A 21,432-nucleotide genomic window follows, 5' to 3' on the forward strand; every position below is an offset into this window, starting at 1 on the left:
TAATTGGTAGTCTCTGGTGATTCCATATATTTCAAAAATGTACTGAACTTTGATTAGGAATCGAAGCTAAAAGATATACTTTGGCTTAGATTTTGGTTGTCTTTGTAAACTAGAGACCAGATAATTTAAGATCCAATGAAATCAAATAAAGGTATATCATATTTGTTTTTTAAAAAAGAACATCATACTTGTTGAAACTTAAACATGAAAAAGTCAAAATTTCATAAAATGCATAAGGCATAGGTAATTTATGCTTAAGATGAACCTTCATGACTTGCTGACTACCTCTTTTTAGTCTCTGTTCCTACATTAGTGAATAGAGATGATTCTCCCTTTCAAGATTATTGGGAGATTTATAGCCAGTGTATATCAAGTTCCTAACTCAATGGAAGCACTGAAAATTAATAGCTAATTCTCTTTGAATATTGATAATGTTCTCTGAAAAGCACCCAGCTTGCTACACACAGTAAGGCAAGTCACAAGAACTAATTCAAACAATTAATGGGATGTTGTCTATCATACTGCTTGTGCTTTTCACAATCTCCAACATTCTTTCTTCCACATTTTCACTATCATTAGGTAGCATGAGAGTAACCATGGGTATTTTTAGTGGATATTAAACAGAGAAGTGGAATTAGCAACACATTTAACTCAGTATTTATGTAATTCAGTCATTTCTATATACACTTATTTCTAGTTGCCCCAAGTTGCCTTCCAGAAATACTCCTTGCGCCTTGCACCAGCTGTGCCAACTCATCTGGCATCATGACACAAAGGTGCAAGATGTATTGCAATATAAAATGTATTTTACAGTGCCTGATGTCAAAAATATACATAGAGTGGAAGAGAAACAAAGTTTGAAATGTATGGAACAGAAGCTAGTCTGTGGAAGATCCTTCCAATCGTCAGACACTAAAAGTTATAAACAGAAAATCTGAATCTTCTTAATATCTGGTAAAAGTGGAAACTCTCCTATCAGGAATACACTTAGTAATGTAGCATTTACAATTATAAAAGTACCCTAGTTAGTTTTTTTCTTTTTAATTTTTGATGGTTCTTGAAAAAATAAAATTTATTAAGATTTTAGTCATTATCATAATTCCTCATAGACCATGAATACCAAGGTAAGCTTTATTCAGAGACATAAAATAGATACCCATTAATTACCTAAATGTATAAAATAATTGAAATCTTATTGATTTAACAGGATTTTCTTTATGCTCTCACAATAGAATTAAATTAAAACTAAAAAAAGGATATTGGGAAGATTTCCAAACATTAGAAAATCATATAACACACTCTAAATGGGATCCCTGGGTGGCGCAGTGGTTTGGCGCTTGCCTTTGGCCCAGGGCGCGATCCTGGAGACCCGGGATCGAATCCCACATCAGGCTCCCGGTGCATGGAGCCTGCTTCTCCCTCTGCCTATGTCTCTGCCTCTCTCTCTCTCTCTCTGTGACTATCATAAATAAATTAAAAAAAAAAAAAAACACACTCTAAATGACCAATGGATAAAATAAAAAGTGATAAAGGAAAATTTGAAAATACCCTGAATTCAATTAGATCAAAACATAACACAAAACTGGTAGGGTGCTTAGAGTGATGTTTATGACTTTAAATGTTTATATAAGATAACAAGAATGATCTAACATCAGTGATCTAAGCTCCATTATAAAAAATTTGAAAAATGAAGCAAATAACCTAATGTACATCAGAAAACTGATGTAACCAAAAGCTATTTCTTTGAAAATATCAAGAAAATTGATAAACCTCTAGCAAAACTGAGAAAAAAAAATAATACAAACCATCAATATCAGGAATGAGATAAGAAACGTCACTACAGATCTTGACACATTAAAAGGAAAACAAAGAAATATTATGGACAACTGCTTGCCAATACATTTGACCATTATGGTAAAATGGAAAATTTCTTAAAAGTTACGGATTTCCAAAGCTCATTCAAGATGAAAAGGAGTATCTGAATAGTAGTATGTCTCTTTTCTTTAAAAAAAAAAAAAAGATTTTATTTATTAGTATGTCTCTTAAATAAATTGCATTTGCATTTAACAACCTTTCTACAAAGAAAACACTAGGCCCTAGATAGCGTCACTAGTGATAATGAACTCTTCCAAACATTTAAGGAAGTATACAAACTTATGCAGAAAATAAAAACATCACAATGACACCAAAATCAAAGACATTATAAGAAAACTACAAATCATCATGCCTTGTGAACATAAATGAAAACAACATTAGTAAAAAATCATAACAAATCAGGAGGCCTGAGTGTCTCAGGTTGAGCACCTGCCTTTGGCTCAGAGCATGATCCCGGATTCCCAGGTTCAAGTCCCACATCCAGCTCCTTGCATGGAGCCTGCTTCTCTCTCTGCCTATGTCTCTTCCTCTCTCTGTCTCTCATGAATAAATAAATAAAATCTTTTAAAAAAATCATAGCAAATCAAATCCACCAAATATAGAAATGAACAAATTGTGACCAACAGGAGTTTATCCCAGAAATGAAAGGCTGGTTTAATATGTAATATCAGTCAATATAACTTTGACCATTAACAAACCAACAAGGGAAAACTAGGTGATTGTATCAATAGATATAGAAAAAGTATTTGACAAAATCCATTCTCTGAAATAGGAGCTAGAGTAATCTGATAAAAGACATCTTCAAAAATACTTTCTTCCTAAATTTGAGTATAAGGCAAAAAATGCTTTCACAACTGCTACTCATTGTTGTACTGGAATTCCTAACTAGTAAAACAAAGCACATAAAATTAAGGGAGGAGGATTTCAAAAATGGAATTCTTATCCAACTTCCCATAGCTAGAAAGTGAACGAGCCCCATATCCTTGATCCTTGTTGGCTCTGATAACATCTGGTTCTTTCAGTGCCACTTCCTGCTCTAATAAAACAATGGGAAGAATAATTTATTTTACTTTTATTGGTACAGTTATTTCTTAATTATAGTTCAAGAAGAAAATGTGGGCAGAATCATGGGTGTCATGTTATTCTCTGTGTAACCCTATTAAATATCCCCCTCTGGTTAAGCAGCCCACTCTACATTCACTATCCTGAACAGCAGGATTTTGTAGGAAGCTCTAAAAGGACACACGGCAAAAACCTATACAATACAAAAACAATGTACATGAGTGAACATATCTTGCAGGAAAACAAAAATGTCTCTGCATAAATATCTTACTTTCAGGAGGGCCTGGGTAGCGCAGTTGGTTAGGTGACTTGGTTTCAGCTCAGGTCATGATCTCAGGGTCATGAGATGGAGCCCCATGCTCAATGCAGAATATGTTTGAGATTCTCTCTCCATCTCCCTGCCTCTCCTGCTTCTGCTCTCAATCTCTCTCTAAAATAAATAAATAAATCTTTTTTTTTTTAAAGAAGTATCTTACTTTCAACCTCTAGAGGAAAGCCTTGAAATTCAGAACATCTCAGTAATTAGCTTAGAGTCACAAATCAAATTTTAAAAAATGGGAGACAGAAGACGGCAGATTTTGAAAGGAATTCTCTAACTCCATTAATGGCTTTGTGTTCTGATCACAAAACCTCTATACCCCTGTAACCCTAGGCATGGAGGTATTCCTCTGCTTGCTATGTGTCAGTCTGTGCCAGTTTCACACAGCCTTCTTGAAGGGTCTACAGAAATTTCCTTTTGGGATTCCACATTTCTTCCCCAGAACAAGCTCAATTGTTAGAGGCAAGGTGGGAGTTTCTCAAGCACACAAAAGAAATAGTTGGAAGGACCTTCACCAATGCCACAAAACAGGCCCTCTGGAAATTCAGTCTTTCTCTCTCACCACGTTTTGGAGGTTGGCAAGAATCCACAGTGCTTCTTGAGAGATGATGTGGGCAGTGGCTGCAGTGGCAGCAGAGCTGCATGCCAGCATGTTGATTCAATGGAAGCACACAAGCTTTGCCAAGGCCAAGCAGAGAGAATGCACACTGCTGGCTCTCGGGTGAGGCCAGCAGCAGGTGCTAGGCACATTTTTCTGCCTCTTGATGAGACCAGAAACTAGCTTTTGCCTTCTTTGAATAACCACTTATGTTCTTCAGCAGTTGAAATGAATGGGTCTGTCTATGGCTTTATTTTTACCAAAGATTCATCCTGATTGTTTTCCCAATGGTGAAAGCAAAGGCAGGGAAGCAATGTGGGCAGTCACTTAAACAAGTAAAGATGACTGGCTTTTTTAGTTACTTTGCAGACATTTAGTAAGTGTCCTAATGTGCAACAAGCATACCATGCTAGGCTTTGAAAAGGACAAAAACAGTAGCCATTATTAATAGCTAAATTTTATTGCATGCTTATACCACATGAGGCACTGTGCTGTTCATTTTAAAAGCACTACCTTTTTAAAAGTCTTAGCACAGTCTTGTAAGGTAAGCATTATTATTTGCTCTTCCCAGATGATGAATAAAGATTCAAAAGGGTTAGTAGCTTGCTTGTTGACAAAAAGATACTAAAACGATAAAGCCAGGATTTGAAACTAGTTTTAATTCCAATGTCTGTCTAAATATCATTCTATTTTAAAAGAGACAAAGAAATTCCTGATCTCAAAGCAACCTATTTTTCTAGTCTAGTTAGCTGCAACAGATTGCCAGCCAGTCAAAATTAATTGTATGCCTCAGAATCTGACCTGACAGATATCTGAAACTCTTACTATTTCCCTCTATGTTCTGCCAAATTTTTGCAGAGCTCCTTAATTGTAAAGGGAATGCCACTGGCAGGAACTCTCATTTCCAGTTCTACTCCACTCAGTGATTTCATGTTCAGCAGCATGCCCTCCTCTCCGTTCACGGAGGCAGAGCTCTGGGAAGTCCCATGGATAATGTTTATGCAGGTAAATGACTCACCACCTTGACTAAGAAGGTCAAGTTTAGAATTCAGAATCTGAAATGAGTTAGCTCCAATCACGGTTGCTCAAGTATGTCCCTGCCTATTAATAGGGGTTGCCTGATGGGTCATCAGAGGGGGCCTCAATTTTAGAGCTTGACAGTTTATCAGAGATGTGCTAAACTTAGCGGTAATTGGGACTATGTTAGAATGTTAAAACTACTTAGTATAATACCCATGATATACATATATATAATAATATATTATATGTCAAATAGTATGTTATATAGTATATATGTTATACTTTAGAGTATATATAGTATTATATACATGTATATATTGGTATCTGAATATTTAGGAATCAGCTAAGCATATATTCACACATATTTAATAATGAGTTACTAATCACACCACTTGAAGTCTCCAGTGCAATATAAATGCTTCTAATATTTTATTCATTCATTATTTATGGAGCTCTTATTATGTCTTAGGCATAGCAATCAGCTCCAAAGACACAAATAAAAATAAATTGTCCCTGTCATCAGAGAGTTCATTTGCCATTTTTATTTAATGACACCCTTCAGTGAAAATGATTGCTTTTTCTACTTTTCTCTTAAATATAATGTGCAATGCATTTTCAGTTTACCTTGGGGCTTGCATTTTCTGCAATATGCCAGACTAGATAATCCAATATCCTGAAAAACCTTTCCTATGAAAGTAGCTAAAATATGTATGTGTGTATTTAGAATATTTTAAGCACATCACTAAACTGGCAAGAAAATATGTAATATGTCAAAGCCAAAAATAAAGTAATGAAGGGAAGGGGGAGGCAAGCAATGAAGAATTTAACTTTGACCATGGTGAACTTGAACTTATGTTTTGAAGATTATATAAGGCACAGAAGAAAGTAGACAAATCCTAGGGCACACCTGAAGTAGAAAGTCTAATTGTAGGCTTTATATAAAGCCAAGACCTCCTTAGGATACAATTTCCTTTAAGAAGTAGACAGCAAGGAAGCATCTCTTTTCACTTTGGCACGAATTTAGGGGGAGGGGGGAATCTCATAAGAACTTGCCAGCCCTCACACAGGTTCTTGGCACAAGTTAAAACTTTCTGGGTAGTCAAAAAAGTTAAAAAAATTTTTTGATATAAAATGGTCCTAGATTTTAGTGCCTGATCCCAGATGATAAAAAGAAGCAAAATAAAATCCTGTCTGAAGGAATTTAATTTCGACATGTCCTGAAAAAACTCCCTGACATAATGATCCAAGGGATATGAGCTAGAAGTAAAAAATTGCGAATACACGGGTAAACAAAGAACCATGAGTAAGAGCCAGAAGAAATAACATTGCAGAATCAGGCAAAACTCCAGATATTGGAATTGTCAGATGCTGGATATAAAATAAGAATGTATGATATGCTTCAAAAAGCGAGATCTGAATATATAAGCAAGGAACAAGAGACTATAAAAAAGTTGACCTGAAGAAAAAAAAAAAGTTTAAAATTAAAATGTCGGGATCCCTGGGTGGCTCAGAGGTTTAGCGCCTGCCTTTGGCCCAGGGCGCGATCCTGGAGTCCCGGGATCGAGTCCCGTGTCGGGCTCCCTGCATGGAGCCTGCTTCTCCCTCTTCCTGTGTCTCTGCCTCTCTCTCTCTCTATGTCTATCATAAACAAATAAATAAATCTTTAAAAAATAAAAATAAAAAAATAAAATTAAAATGTCAATAAGGTAAATGAAATTAAACAATGGATGAGTTAATTAGCATATTAGAAATAGGTGAGGAGAGACTCAATGAAGGAAGACAGGTTCAAAGAACTTGTACAGAATGTTTTTGGAAGAGTCATATTATTGAAAATATGAGAGATTAATAAAATTAGAGAACAGAACAAGTCCAAAATACCAGAATTCCAGAAGGAAGTAATAGTGAGAATAAGGAAGAAGTAACATTATAGAGACTACAATGAAGAATTTTCCAGAAAGACATCAACTCAGACACAAGCAGGATAAAAACAAACCCATATCTAGATGCAGCATAATGAAACTACAGGAGATCAAAGACAAAGAGAAGTTTTAAAAAGCAGCCAGTGAGAAAAGTGTAACTTGGGTTTGATGTGTTACCTCAAAACAAAATGATAGCCAATAAATGTTTCAAAAGAAAAAATTATTGACATTTTTAGTGGTTTTTAGTAATACTTCTGGATAAATGAATCAATTGTAAGCAGCAGATCTGAGATGAAGGCCTTCTGATTCCAAAATCTGTTTTTAAACTTCAGATACACAAACAAAAAAAAAATTCAGTCTTAATGAAATTTCTGATGGTGGCATCTGACGTGTCACTTGCCTTGAAAATGAAAAGTACATAAAGTTCTGTCTCTGAAATCGTGATCATGCCACTATTGCTATAATAGATGCATAGTTATCTTCTCAGGCTTCAAGCTCTGCACAGTCCTACCAGAATAATGCACCATAACTATCACTGTTTCTTGTTACATCACTGACTAGAAATTTGGAAAGATTATGTACTTCCTAATGTATCACATCAAAACCCCTCTGAGAGCTGTGACACAGCAGTCCTGGCTAGTGGTTGCACCCTACAATTGGCTGGCTGTGGATTTCAATGTAGAGATACGTGACCCGGAAATTTTCCAAATGTATTTAATCCTTGGTTTTCTCAGCTATAAACTGGAAATAATAACAGCATCTACTATTTGTGGCAAGGATTAAAAGAGATAATCCATGTGAAGTGCCTTGCCTTGCACAGTACTGACTCAGAACAAACTGTCACTGAATTTGGCTATTATTATTAGATAATACTCTGTTTCTTTATTTTTATCTTCTACTGTCCTCTGCTCATACCCTTCTCCTTTTTCTCATGTCCTTTTGGCTTCTGCTTCAAAGCCAGTGGTTCTCAAAGTGAGGTCCACACAGCATCAGTGTCACCTAGGAATGCATTAGAAGTACAAATTCTCAGGTCTCACTCCAAACCTACCAAAGCAGGAACTCTGGAGGTGGGGTCTAGCAGATTGTGTTTTAACGAGCACTTCAGGTGCTTCTGATCAATCCGAGGCATACTAAACCATTGTACACGTTAGCTATTCTTAACAAGTAGGCTTTTGTAAATATGTGAAGCTCCTGGTTGTCACAATTCTTGATGAGCCCTACTGACAATTAATGTGGCAGGGGTGGTAATTTTCCGAAAACACTTTCTTTTTTTCTTTTTCTTTTTTAATTTATTAATGGGAGACACAGAGAGAGAGAGAGAGAGACAGGCAGAGACACAGGAAGAGGGAGAAGCAGGCCCCCACGCAGGGAGCCCAACGCAGGACTCGATCCCGGATCTCCGGGATCACACCCTGGGCTGAAGGCGGTGCCAAACCGCTGAGCCACCCAGGCTGCCCCCAAAACACTTTCTAAACCTTCACCACCCCAGGCACCCATTGAAATCCTCACAATTTCCAAGGATTGACTCCTTCACACTTGATCTTCTCTACTCATTTCAGCCTAAACCATGATCTCTCTTAGGATATAACCATGTGCTCATGTGTAATATCCATGAAGGAGAATACTTACCTCTTATTCCTTCTGGAGGGACGCAGTATTAATATAAGACCATAGAGTAGGGAACCAGAGCGCCAGGATCTGAACCCTAGCTTTGTGGCTCCCTTGGCAATAGTACCTACATTAAAGGGTATATGAAGTAAGCACTATACAAGTGTTGGCTATTATTATTCTGTATCCCCCTTGGCATCTACCTAATCCTGAGATTTTACCTCATGCCTCATACACTTCATTGATTCATTGGTAGGCTGAGGAAGGACACCAGAACTTATTCCCAATTTTCTAATAATCATTAGAAGACCTAGGAAAGTCATGATCACCAACTACAAATTCATAAATTCTTGATATTTAGAAAGAAGAATTGGCTTAGTGTTTGTTGTTTCAGAACATAAGAGTTGGAACTAGAATTTTAAGGTGGGTAGCAGAGTGCATTTGCCTTAAATGTCCCTGCTGCCTCTCTTCCTCCTGTTCCTATGAGAGTGGAGGTCAAGGACTTGGAAATTTGGGATCCCAGCTACCTCTTTAAATTTCTTTCTAATTGTGAGATATAAATGACAACACAATCATATTTCTGGAACCTCTGAGATTCTTTATATTTGACTCATGTTCTTCTTAATGGTTTTGCTCAAAAAGCACCTTGTTTCCTGCCAATTTCTGATGACTATCCTCCATCACCTGCCCACAGGCTATTAGCCTAAGTACGCATCACTGGCAGCAACCCTATCTTTGGTGGCACCAAGCACAGCTTGGGCTGATGAAATGCTCCTTGGAGCCTGCTCATCCAAACATGGAATGTATCCAAAGCTGGAGATGATGACATCTCTGCCTGAGGTAGAAGGAGTACAAAGGGTTCTGGATGCTTATGTAATAAGGGCAAGAGGAAGAGGTGGTGCACAAATGTGGAAAGAGAATATCCCCGGTGGTGGGGGGTGGTGGTGGTGTTAAGTTCTGGTTTTATGGGGAAGCCAGAGAGTAAGGAAGGTAATTTAGGCTCTATTTTGCATGTGATGTCATACCAGCAAATGTGGCCAAAAACCCCTGTAAAGGGAAAATACTAGTCATACAGCTCATATAATTGGCATGAAGGAAAAGAGGAGAAGGTCTGTGTCTTTGTCCATTTGTCTGTGAGACTCCCTAAAATTAAACTCTTACTTTACTAAGCAAAGCAGTAAATAGTTCATAAAATAACACCATTAATAAACATCCTGGAAAACATTTATGGCAAAATGCAACATATATTAAATGATGATATCAAACTACAAAATTCCAGCTATGGCTAGCTGCCTATTAAATCTGTGGTTTAAAAGAGAAGGAAGGGAACGCGTGGGTGGCTCAGCAGTTGGAGGTCTGCCTTCCGCGTGGGGAGTGATCCTGGAGTTCTGGGATCAAGTCCTGCATCAGGCTCCCTACATGGAGCCTGCTTCTCCCTCTGCCTATGTCTCTGTCCCTCTCTTTCTGTGTCTTTCATAAATAAATAAAATCTTTAAAAAAGATAAAAGAGAAGGAAGAAGAAGAAGAGAAGGAAGGAAGGAAGGATTTCGATATTACCTCAGCCAAGACCTACTCTGGCAGGATGATCAGGCTTCCAGGCCCATCCTTAGTTTGACCAGTTTGTGGCTTTCATTTGATCAGTTTCACCAGGAAGCTCTGACTGGTGACTGCACTTATAATGAAGCTCACAAGAGAGGGATGAGCAAGACCTGATTACTTCTTTCTTAGTTTAAGCTGAACGGTAAAACTTCTAAAGAGAAGCAGAATTACAGGAGCTGATGGGATCATTTTCTACCCAATTGCAAAAAAAAAAAAAAAGACAGAAACTTGAATATACTCTTTCACAAAAAAAGATATGAAAATGGTCAACAATCATATGGAAGTGTCCTTAAACTTATTAGTCATTTGGGAAGTGCAAACAATCACCACAATGCAATAAGACTACATATCCACTAGAATGGCTAAAATTTAAAAAAAAACAAAAGGGGGGGTGGGGGAAATACCAGGTAATTGGCAATGATGAATCAAGTGAATTCTCAAATACTGCTGCTAGGAATAAAAATTGGTAGCACCACTTAGGGAAACTTGACAATATCTATTAAAGACAGAAATACATACTCAACCTAAGCATCACTTTGAGGCATATACACCACAGAAATGCACCAAAATGTACATATACAAATGTTCACAACAGCATTATTCATAAGGGCCAAATACTGGAAATAATTCAAATGTTTCTCAAAATAAGAAGGGATAAATATAATGTGGTATGACCACAATGGAACTGTACCAAGCAATGAAAATAAAACCATTATAACACACAGCACAAGGGATGAAACTCACAGATCTAAAGAGTATATACTATATACATAAAGTCTAAAAACAGGCAAAATTAATCCATAGCAATACAAGTTTGAGGAGTGATTATCTTTTGGCTGGGAAACAATCAAAAGGGGCTCAAACGAGAAGGTCTTGGGTGCTAGTAATGTTCTATTTCTTGATCTGGGTGGAGGTTACATGAGTGTATTCACTTCATAAAAATTAGTCAAGCTGGTCACTGGCGATTTATGCATATTTCTGTTTGTATGCTATTCATCAGTGATTCTCAGCTGGGAATGATTTTGCCTTCCAGGGGACATTTGGCATTTCTAGAGAAATTTTTGGTTGTCCCAACTGAGAGGATGTATTGTCATCTAGAGGGTATAAACCAAGGATGCTGCCAAATATCCTACAACACAGCACAGCATCTTACAACAAAGAATATCTATACATCAGTAAAAGCAAGTGTTCATAAAAGCAATTATGATGACAACAATAATAATATTTTGCATGTTTTACACAACACTGATGTAAGCTAAGGTGATCTTATACTGTATCCACTTAAACTACCCAAAGGCAGTCTGTGATGTTCCATGGCAATCCTGTAACCAAGAATCAAAGTTCTATGTAACTGTGGAGAGGCCACATGCTAGGGAGAGAACAAGAACTTCAGCTCAGGAACATGGAAAAATAAATGCCTTCAGCTTCATGGTATCCCACTGAATGCCCCTACATTAACATCTGGGAGGGAAATTGCTGGATACTTTTTTCACTTTTGAAATTCCACCATGCTGCATTGGAGCACTGTTTGTTAAACTTATGAATGAATGAACGGGATTTCCTGCAACTCATGCACATGGTCCTCTAATGAAGTGGCCCCTTCTACCCTGTACACCTTTGTGCCCCAGTGTCCCAAGACCCAAATTCTTTCTTTGTTTTCCCTCAACTCACAATGTATCTAGTTCATGTGCCCTGCATCCTACCAGGTAACCAGGTAACTGCTAGAAACTCCATAAGTTTGTGGCAGATCTGAAAGGAAGAAAAACAAAGAAGGGCAAGGGGATATTCTAGTGACTCTGGAATCAGAAGCTGAAAATGACTGCCTTCGGTAGCAAGGCACCGTACTGTGGTGCTTTCCCTGGTAGGATGGAACCTAGTGAGTATTCATGCACACCCATCACACACTTATGGGGTCTTCATATAGAGACATTGATCCACTTTAGGGTAGGGTGTGAAAGCAAGAGTCCTCATACTGAAATTTTTAGAGACCGTTTGGACTTTCCATGTGTGATAGGCAGAACAACATCCCCTCAAGAATGATGTCCATGTCCTAATTTCTGGAACATGCAAATACATTAATTACATGGCAAAAGGGCAATTAAGACTGTAGATGGAATTAATGCTGCAGATTGAATTAAGATTGCTAATCAGCTGACGTTAAAATAGGGATACGATCCTAGATTATCCAAGTGGACCCAGTGCAGTCACAAGAGTCTTTTATTTTTTATTTATTTATTATTTATTTATTTATTTATGATAGTCACAGACAGAGAGAGAGAGGCAGAGACACAGGCAGAGGGAGAAGCAGGCTCCGTGCACCGGGAGCCCGACGTGGGATTCGATCCCGGGTCTCCAGGATCGCGCCCTGGGCCAAAGGCAGGCGCCAAACCGCTGCGCCACCCAGGGATCCCACAAGGGTCTTTTAAAGGGAAGGAGGGAGGGGATCCCTGGGTGGCTCAGTGGTTTCATGCCTGCCTTTGGTCCAGGGCGTGATCCTGGAGTCCCGGGATCGAGTCCTATGTCAGGCTCCCGGCATGGAGCCTGCTTCTCCCTCTGCCTGTGTCTCTGCCTCTCTCTCTCTCTCTATCATGAATGAATAAATAAAATCTTTTTTAAAATATTAAAAGGGAAGGAGGGAAACAGAAAAGAACCACAGAGATAACAGCATTAGAAGGATTCAGCCACACAATGCTGACTTTCAAGTTGGAAGAACAGGGCTGTGAGCCAAGGAATGTGTGCAGCTTCTAGAAGGTAGAAAAGTCAAGGAAATGGATTTTCCCCTAGAACCTTGGAAGGAATGCAGCCCAGCCAAAACTTTTAATCCAGTGAGAACCATTTTGGATTTCTGTTGTTCAGAATTGTTAGATAATAAATTTGTGTTATTTCAAGCCACTCAATTCATAGTAATTCATAACAGCGGCAATAGGAACTCATATACCACGTTAGTGGATTAAAGAAAAGCCATGGATTCCCCAAACAACCAATAATATGTGGTTCCGAGTATAATTAAAGGGAGCATACATGGATCCAACCCTCCTGCCTCCCAACGCCCCCCCGCCGCCAACATGCTTACAATCTTTGGTCATTTACATTTCTGCCCATGACATTCCCCTTCTAATCTGATCTTGTCATCAGAATTCAAGATGGAACCTGAGCAGCATAGGACTAGTTGCAGTTACTGTGAGTTAATTGAGAGATACCTGGATGGCTGCATAGGCATTGTCTGTATTTCCTGGGATTGAAATGGAATTGTGCCAATGTTGAGAGAATAGCTTGTTTAGTATCTGGTAAAGAGGATATATGCAGAAGAAAGTGATCCTTTTGCTGGCAAAGTTAGCGATTTGCAGATTTGCAAAACTAGGGCACAAAATACACACAGGTGCAAATAGATGTCTGTAAATATATAAGCGAAACAAGTAATTTGAGGTTTCTGGGAGAGAGCCAATTAATTAACTCCATCTCCAAAAATACTGCAGAGCCAGTCTCTGAGCCACATTGAGGAGCTAAACTATGCATTAAGTAGCAACCAAGGAGTGGCTTAGGGAAGCAAAAATACCCACAATCCTCATCAGCCCCATCACCCAAATCATTCCAAATAAACATCCAACCCAAGGAAAGACATGATTACAATGTAAACACAGCTTTGAGCTACCACCAAATAAAGATACTTTGCATGCAAAAGTAATGTGCTTGTCCTCCAAAAGCAGCTTCAGGGGAGTCCTCTACCCATCACTCCCAAGTGATCACAGATCCCACACCCTTCCTATATGGAAATTCTGAAGATGCCATCGCATGCAGGTATCAAGGGTTAGTGTTCCTTCTTTTTAATAAGCACAAAGTAAAAGAAAGAAACAAATGGTATACCTAAGCAACAGTGAGATGCCAAGAACTTGGAAATAATGTTAACAAGCTTCTGAGAGAAAAATAAAATCAACACATTGTGGTTCAAAGCTGACTTACAGAACGTTGCCTTAAAAATGAAGATAGGCCAGGGCCAGGTAGCTAACTGGTGGCTCAGTCAGTTAAGCATCCAACTCTTGATTTAGCTCGGGTCATGATCTCAGTGTTGTGAGATCAAGCCCCAGGTGGGGATCCATGCTCAGGGGAGAGTCTACTTGAGATTCTCAACCTCTTCTTCTCTTTCTGTCCCTTTCCCCATTCGCATATGCTCTCTCGCTCTCTCTTGCTCTCTCTCTCAAAATAAATAAATAAATAAATATTTCTAAAAAATGAAGACAGGCCAGCAAGCCCTGGTGTTGGGTGTTGTTACATTAAAAAAATAATACATCAATCAGAAGGGACTGTTCAGAAAGAAAAAGTATCAAAAAGTAATGGAGAAGCATATGCTAATTGGGCTCACTCAACCACTGTCTAGGAGGGGAGGGTCCATGAAGTCTCTGTTCCAGGTCTGCATCCCTGGGATGGAGGTGGCTGTGTCAGGCCATCATGTTCAGATCAAACTAGACAGAAAATCCAGCTAACTCCCCTGATTCTAATTATATGTTCACAAAGTAGTCTTTCTATCATTGTCTTAATCTGTTCAGGCTGCTATAAAAGGATAACCACAGGCTGGGTGCCTTATAAATAAGTGCCTTATAATTATTTCTCACCAATCTGGATAGTGGAAGATCCAAGATCAAGGCACCAGTATGGTCACATTCTGATAAGGACTCTGTGGTTCACAGCTGGTGCCTTCTCATGTATCACATGGTAGAAGGGGCAAGGGATCGCTACAGGGTCTCTTTCATTACAGCACTAATCCTATTCGTGAGAGCTCCACCCTCATGACCTAAGTACCTCCCAAAGGCTCCCTCTCCTAAGACTATCACCATTAGGACTTAGGATTTCAATATAGGAATGAGGGGGGTGACATATTCAGAACACAGCAATTATGACTATGGGGGGAGATGCACTAACCAGCAATCAGAAGCTCTTGACCTGCTTAAAATGGTTCTTTTCTCAGCATAAATTCATATAGTTTTTCCAGTTTAATTCAAAATGCACAGCATTTTTCCATCTGATTGACACCCCATAAGAGCTGTAGGAGCCCTGAGCTCTTTGCTTAAAGGGCATTATTTTGTCAAACTGTCAGTTGGGTGAGAGTGGCCATAATTTTCCACCAGAGCACTTAGTCTTGCCACAGGATGGCTGGGATTATTTCAAAGCCTTCTTAGATTGTCTGGGATGGTGTTCATGTTCTATTAAGGCTACCTTGTTGAGAGCTAACTGCAAGCTGGCTGCTCTAAAGACCTTTTCTCAGAGATAACCTCAGGCCCTGCTCTTCCAAAACATCTCATTCTCTCATCTGCTAGGAAGCATGCACTAAGTAAACACCAAATAAAGAGAGACTTATTCATGAATAGAAAATTAAAACATGGAAAAGAACTGGCTAGAAATTGAAGAGGACACCCTAGAGGGGCTTGTCTCAGGAAGAAATGTGGAGGCCAAGTCACATGGGCCCTTGATCCTATGCCAGCTCAACCATGTGCAACAACCTTTGTGGCCTAGAGCAATCCCGAGGGTCAGCTAACATGGATCACATTTGCTGTGTTTCCTGGCTAATAAAACACTGGTACTCATGACTCTAACTTTTACTTCTAATTAAATTATTTTTATTGGAATGCTATTTAAATATGTGCAAACATAAGCCTGGATATAAATTTCTTATGCTCACACAACTGTAGCCTTACAGAACCAATATAATTCAAATTAACTCTATTAATCTAATGTGACAGATGATGTTACTTCGCTGAAATAAAATCACCCTTTACTCTGTGACTAGGGTACTGAGTGCCAGGGCACGATCTTTCAGGTTTGGCAGCCTGTGCTATTATGCACTCTGAGAGAACTTTATGTTCCCAACATAGTTCTTTATTTAAGCTACTATGAGACTTTTGTTCACAGCCTGCATCTTGATGCCATCCGCCTTCACTAATACGTTTTTTTTCCCCCTCTGTTCTTCTTTCTACTTGAGGCCAATAAAGCTATAAGCGCAAAAGCCAACTCGAACACAGAAACTGTGTGGCAAGACTCAGGAAGTTGTTTGATGGCTCAGAATGTCCTTATAGTCATATATTTAGATCATTTTCAAATTAAACACAATTTTTAAAAATTGCTATGATGGGAAGGCACCCTCTAGAAGGCACCTTCTAGAAGCTAGTGGATCTAGTCATGCTAGCCCCGCGTCACGCTCTCACCTCTCACCTCTCCTTCCAAAGTGCAGGAAGTAGTAAAACCAAAAAAAAAAAAAAAAAAAGTCAGTGTTCCCTCTCTGCTCTCAACTCACAAAATGGTTGAGGCAGCCTTCTGCCCTTTTCTTTGATTTTGCACTTTGCATCTCTGAGTTTCTCTCTAAGTATTATGTTAGTTGATCAGGGGAATATTCATGGAGCCAGACTCATCCTCTCTTCAAAGAAAGATAAAAGCTAAAAAGGAAGGAGAGTTGTGTCTGAGTGCCTATTCTTTTGCAGTTCTGTAGAAGAGCGACAGCGTTTCTTCACCAGAGCAGAACAGTGGGCAGGACTGGAAAAACTCCCCAAACTGTTTTTTTTTTCCCCCTGTTCACACCTGCTAGAGCAGACCTGCCTTTGCTTTCTATTTCATTTCCCTCTTTCCTTAGGAGATGAAATATACTTCTAGGATAGAATGAAATAAACATTAAAATTTTACAAATTTGAAATATTGGTCATGAGACCTTCTGGGAGATCAATATCAGCTCTGCATTTAATCACATAATTTGGGAATGAAGCAGGAGACTTGACAATGCTCCCAGAGGCCAGTGAACCCTTATCCCCCAACGCCCACTCATTTAAAATGCCACCTTTATCATATTTAAATTTCCATATAAATGCAGGTCAATTGCTGAACTCTATGCTGTCACACTAATCTATCAGTCTATTCCCAGGAGCATCGAACTGTTTTAAATACTATAAATAGCTAATGAGCTTCTGCATCTGACCTCTTGCCTTCTCATTTTTCTTTCATGATTTTATTTTCTTCTTTTTGTCCTGTTTCTTTACATCTTTGGAGATTTTACAATCTTCATCTTTTTAGGTCCATATTTTGGTCTTCAAGCCTAAAACCATTTAGCAATCGTAATTTTTATAAGAACTATTTCTTATTTTTTCTTCTTCAGTGCAACCTGTTTTTATTTTAAGGCTGAAACATTCTCCTAAATGTCTCTAATAATAATAGATTTGAATGTTTTTTATTTAAAGATTTTATTTATTTATTTGAGAGAGAGAGAGAGAGAGGGAGAGAGAGAGCATAAGCAGGGAGCAGGGGAGGGGCAGAAGGAGAGGGAGAAGCAGACTCCCCATTGAACAGAAAGCCTGATGCAGCCCATCCCAAAACCCTGGGATCATGATCTGACCCAAAGGCAGACACTTAACAGACTGAGCCACCTAGGTGCCCCAGACTAGAATGTTCTAAAGTTGTTTGTTTCCTGAGTCAATGGTTCTGACTTTTCCCTCCATTTCTGGATTTGTTTTTGCTGTTGCTTTTCCTAAGACATCTAGATATTCTTGGTTGTGTCCATTAATCTAATCTCATTTTCTTCCTATCCTGCAAAAGTTAAGTTCTTATTCCCTATAGTACTCTTTTTTCCCTATACTTGTTATGGATGTACTGATTTTAAAGTATCTTTTATGTGATTTCATTGAGAATTTGGGAAGAAGATTCAGCTTAGCATACTTCATAATTTAGTAAAATTTTAAAACAAAAATCAGGAGCCTTCTTTAAATAACGTTGGCAGAAAATGTGGAAATTTCACACATCGTGCAAGGGTATATTTTCATCCAAATGCCCACCGATCTGAAATGTTATCTTTATCCTATACTAAACTTTTTCATGAATGTAGGATTATTTCTCAACCTCATGCTATCTTATTGATATATCAATCTATTCCTATGTCAGTAACAGTTTTTAATTAGTTACTGTTTTAATTACTTATAACTGCCCAGTAGATATCTACTTGTGTAAGTTGTGTAAGAAGGGATTGTGAAAAAAAATAGTTATAATACAAATCTGTAGCAAAGCTTGAAATTTCATTTCCTCTATGTAAAGTTTCTTGATGAACAGAAAAATAAGTGGTCAGATGAGATTCGTAACAGTTCCTCAGCATTTGTGATAACCTGTACCTTGTTCACAAGATGAATGTAACACATATCTTTGTTGATATTATATTCATATAATATCCTCAAAAACAGGGATTAATATTTCTATTAATGTCTCCACTGACAAAAGAAGAAACTAAAACTAAAACCGGGAGAACCTCACTGGCTTACTCAAGATGTACCCAACCAGCAAGTGGCAGGACTTGAATTCAGACCTCACAGTCTCACTGCTATACTATACATGCCACTTTTCATTCACCCAATGGACGTTCTTTGTGTCCTTTATTAACTAGCTTGTCCTTCTGCTCCAAATGACTTAGAAAACAAGTCCACTGCTGGTTGTCTACTTGTGGAGGTGGAACTGTATCAGTTTCACTACATGTTTAGAACAAGGTAATTTCATTACTGTGACATCCTGCATGAGGATAGACGGTTTCCTGAAGGCTGGTCTCTGTCTCCCACACAAAAGGTCATAATGCTCTGTAGGTTTTAGATTGTCAACCTTTGACTACTCCTTACTACACCTGCAAGATATATTCACACATCTATACCATGGTTTAGACAAAGAGGTTTTTAAAATATATATACTTGATGAATACTTTTTGCAATCATCAGAAGACAAAGGCAGAAGGAAAATATAGAAATGAAAATGTTTATATTAATGAGACAGTCTTATGAAAAAAACTAGTTCTTTTAAAACTTATGGTAGCATCATTGTCTTTATAGTTTTTTTTGCTTTGGTTTGGTTTTTTAGTCCTCACAGTTTTTTTTTTGTTTTTTTTTTTTGTTTTTTTTTTTTTTTAGTCCTCACAGTTTTTAAAGTAATTTTTATTTATTTAATTTATTAAATGTGACCAAGAAGACACCCAAGAATAAAGGATACTTAAAGATTCTTCTCCAAAATATATGTTGATTCATCATAAGGGTTTTGCTTCTTTAGTCCTCCCTCAAAACTAAGGTCTAAGAATGGGTAAAATGGCCAAGAGAAGCTGGGGAGCAAAATGCCTGGGTAGTGATAAAGAAACAGCTGAGGGGGGGCGGCGGTTATCATAAAAGCAAACTAAAGAAATGAATCAGAGAGAGAGAGAAAAGAAAACATCTTTTCTGCTTTAAATCAGGACAAGAGAAAAGGGCCATTAAAAAAAAAAAGAAAAAAAGAGGGGAAACTACTTGAAGTAAATATAAAGATCCAGGAAGGGTAGGAAAAGAGTAGGGGAAGGTTGGCGAAGGATAAAGAATAAGGGAAATGAAAGGTTTGGTACAACAAACAGGAAATTGGTGTGAAGAGGACAGTGAGGAAAGGATTACTGCAGAGGTTAAGGACTATGTTGGTCAGACATAAACATAATTGTTTGTGCTTCCATGCAGATGGCTGCTGCAAATGAGAAGCCTGCCCCATTTCTAAATACCCAAGAAAAAGAGGTCACACTCCATGTGAAAATGAAAATTAAACCCGTTTCATTTCCAAGCTCCTATTTCTTCCCCTCCACCCCCACCTCCTTTCCCAACATCCTTATGAGTTTCAAACATAAAGATATTTTTATGCTGATTTAATTTGATTCCAAAGGCTCAAAGAGTGAAAAAAATTAAGCTCAACCGCCCAATTCCAGGTCCCACAAGGGCAAGGTCTCAGACTGGCCAGTGATTCATTGACCAAACCCAAAGGAAAAAGAATTACCCAAAACTTGGAAATAAAGCTAGAAGACACTGCCAGATCATTCGTGATCACAGTAGAGCCTTTTCTAACAAGTCGGCCCTGAGTCTTCTGATCCTCTCAGACTGTTGTTTAGTTTGACTTAATATTTAACATAAATTAGGCTCAGACTCTGTGTAAACTGAAGTACTAAAACTTTTAGAGGATATTATGAAGTATCTATGCCCAATGGAGATAAACACAGCAAATGCCCACTAAAAACAGATAAGCTAAGAGTTGAGCATTTTATTGGCTCCAAAGTCATTAACAGTTTTGCATGTTACTTAACAATCCCATTTCATCATTCTCTCTTTCACCAATGTTTAGACTTCTTTCCATCAGAGTCCTCTTTACCATCCTGCCATTTTCCTCACTGGTGAGTTAAACAAATCTTTGACATGTGCTCAATATATATGTGAATTTATTTTTAAATGTTTAAAATGTATACTTAGATAATATTAACAAAAACCATAATAATACATATTCAGCTATCCCTTACTATGTATCAGATTTGTATGAAGTACTTTGTGAATGATTTAATCCTCACTACAACCCTGTGAGTTTGAGTAAACAGAGGCCCAGAACTTTGGAAGGTCATACATGACTAGAAGATGGATTAGAACTCTAAACTGATTTAGTAAGAATCCTGCATTCTTGCTGTTGCATTGAATTTTCCCGTGGAAGTAAAATAGCAATGCCTGTCATGGGCAGGGTTCTAGCAAGGACAGGATGCCTAGAGAGACATGGAGGCTGGAGGATGAGTGCTAAGAATGGGAGGCAGTTGGCTGAGCAAGTAAAGCTGTCAGAGTTATGTATGTTGATATTGGACTAAAGGAGGGAAGAATATCATTATCTCCATTTAACAGGTGAGGAGACTTAAATTCAGAGACAACAGGTTACCATTCCTAAGTCACCGCACTGATAAGAAGCCAAGCAAGGATGTGAAAGCCCATCACCAGACCCCAAGTCCAGGGCACTTTGTGAGGCTCCCCCTACTTCTGAACAGATGGTCAGCAAGTTCAGTCTCATTTGTTCCACTTCTTAGCTCCAAACTAAGGTTACAACTGCCATTATTTCCCCTTTGTCCTGCATCTATTTTGCTTTGAGATTTTTATCTTCCTGCTTTTGTCTTTGACATAATGATCAGGCAATATTTAATTTGGTCTCTGGTTCTCATTTATTTTTCTGGCACTGATCCCAGAGATCAACTCAAAGAAACAACACACAGTCATAATATATCAATGGCCTGATTTCCATCAGAGCTGTCTGACACTAGAGTTCATCATTCCTTTCCTAACCACCCCTGCCACCCCCCGAAGCACAACATATGGACACAACTTTTGTAGGTCTGCTACCCACTTGCCTGCAATACCAGTTTTACAGCATAGAATTAGGCACTGTTAATGCTAAAGATTAAGCAGGTGAGCTCCTCAAAACAGTAAACACACAGCGAGAATTCCATCTGAAATCAATGCTTGCCTGAAGTTCTTTACATAAATCAGAGCTTTATGAGAAATGAGGGAAAATATAGAATCAGTCCCAACACCTACATTTTTGTTTGCCAGTTCTATCTAACAACACTCAACATAAGGGACACCTGGGTGGCTCAGAGGTTGAGTGTTTGC

This window comes from Vulpes vulpes, chromosome 11 (genome assembly GCF_048418805.1).
Source record: "Vulpes vulpes isolate BD-2025 chromosome 11, VulVul3, whole genome shotgun sequence".
NCBI lineage: Eukaryota > Metazoa > Chordata > Mammalia > Carnivora > Canidae > Vulpes > Vulpes vulpes.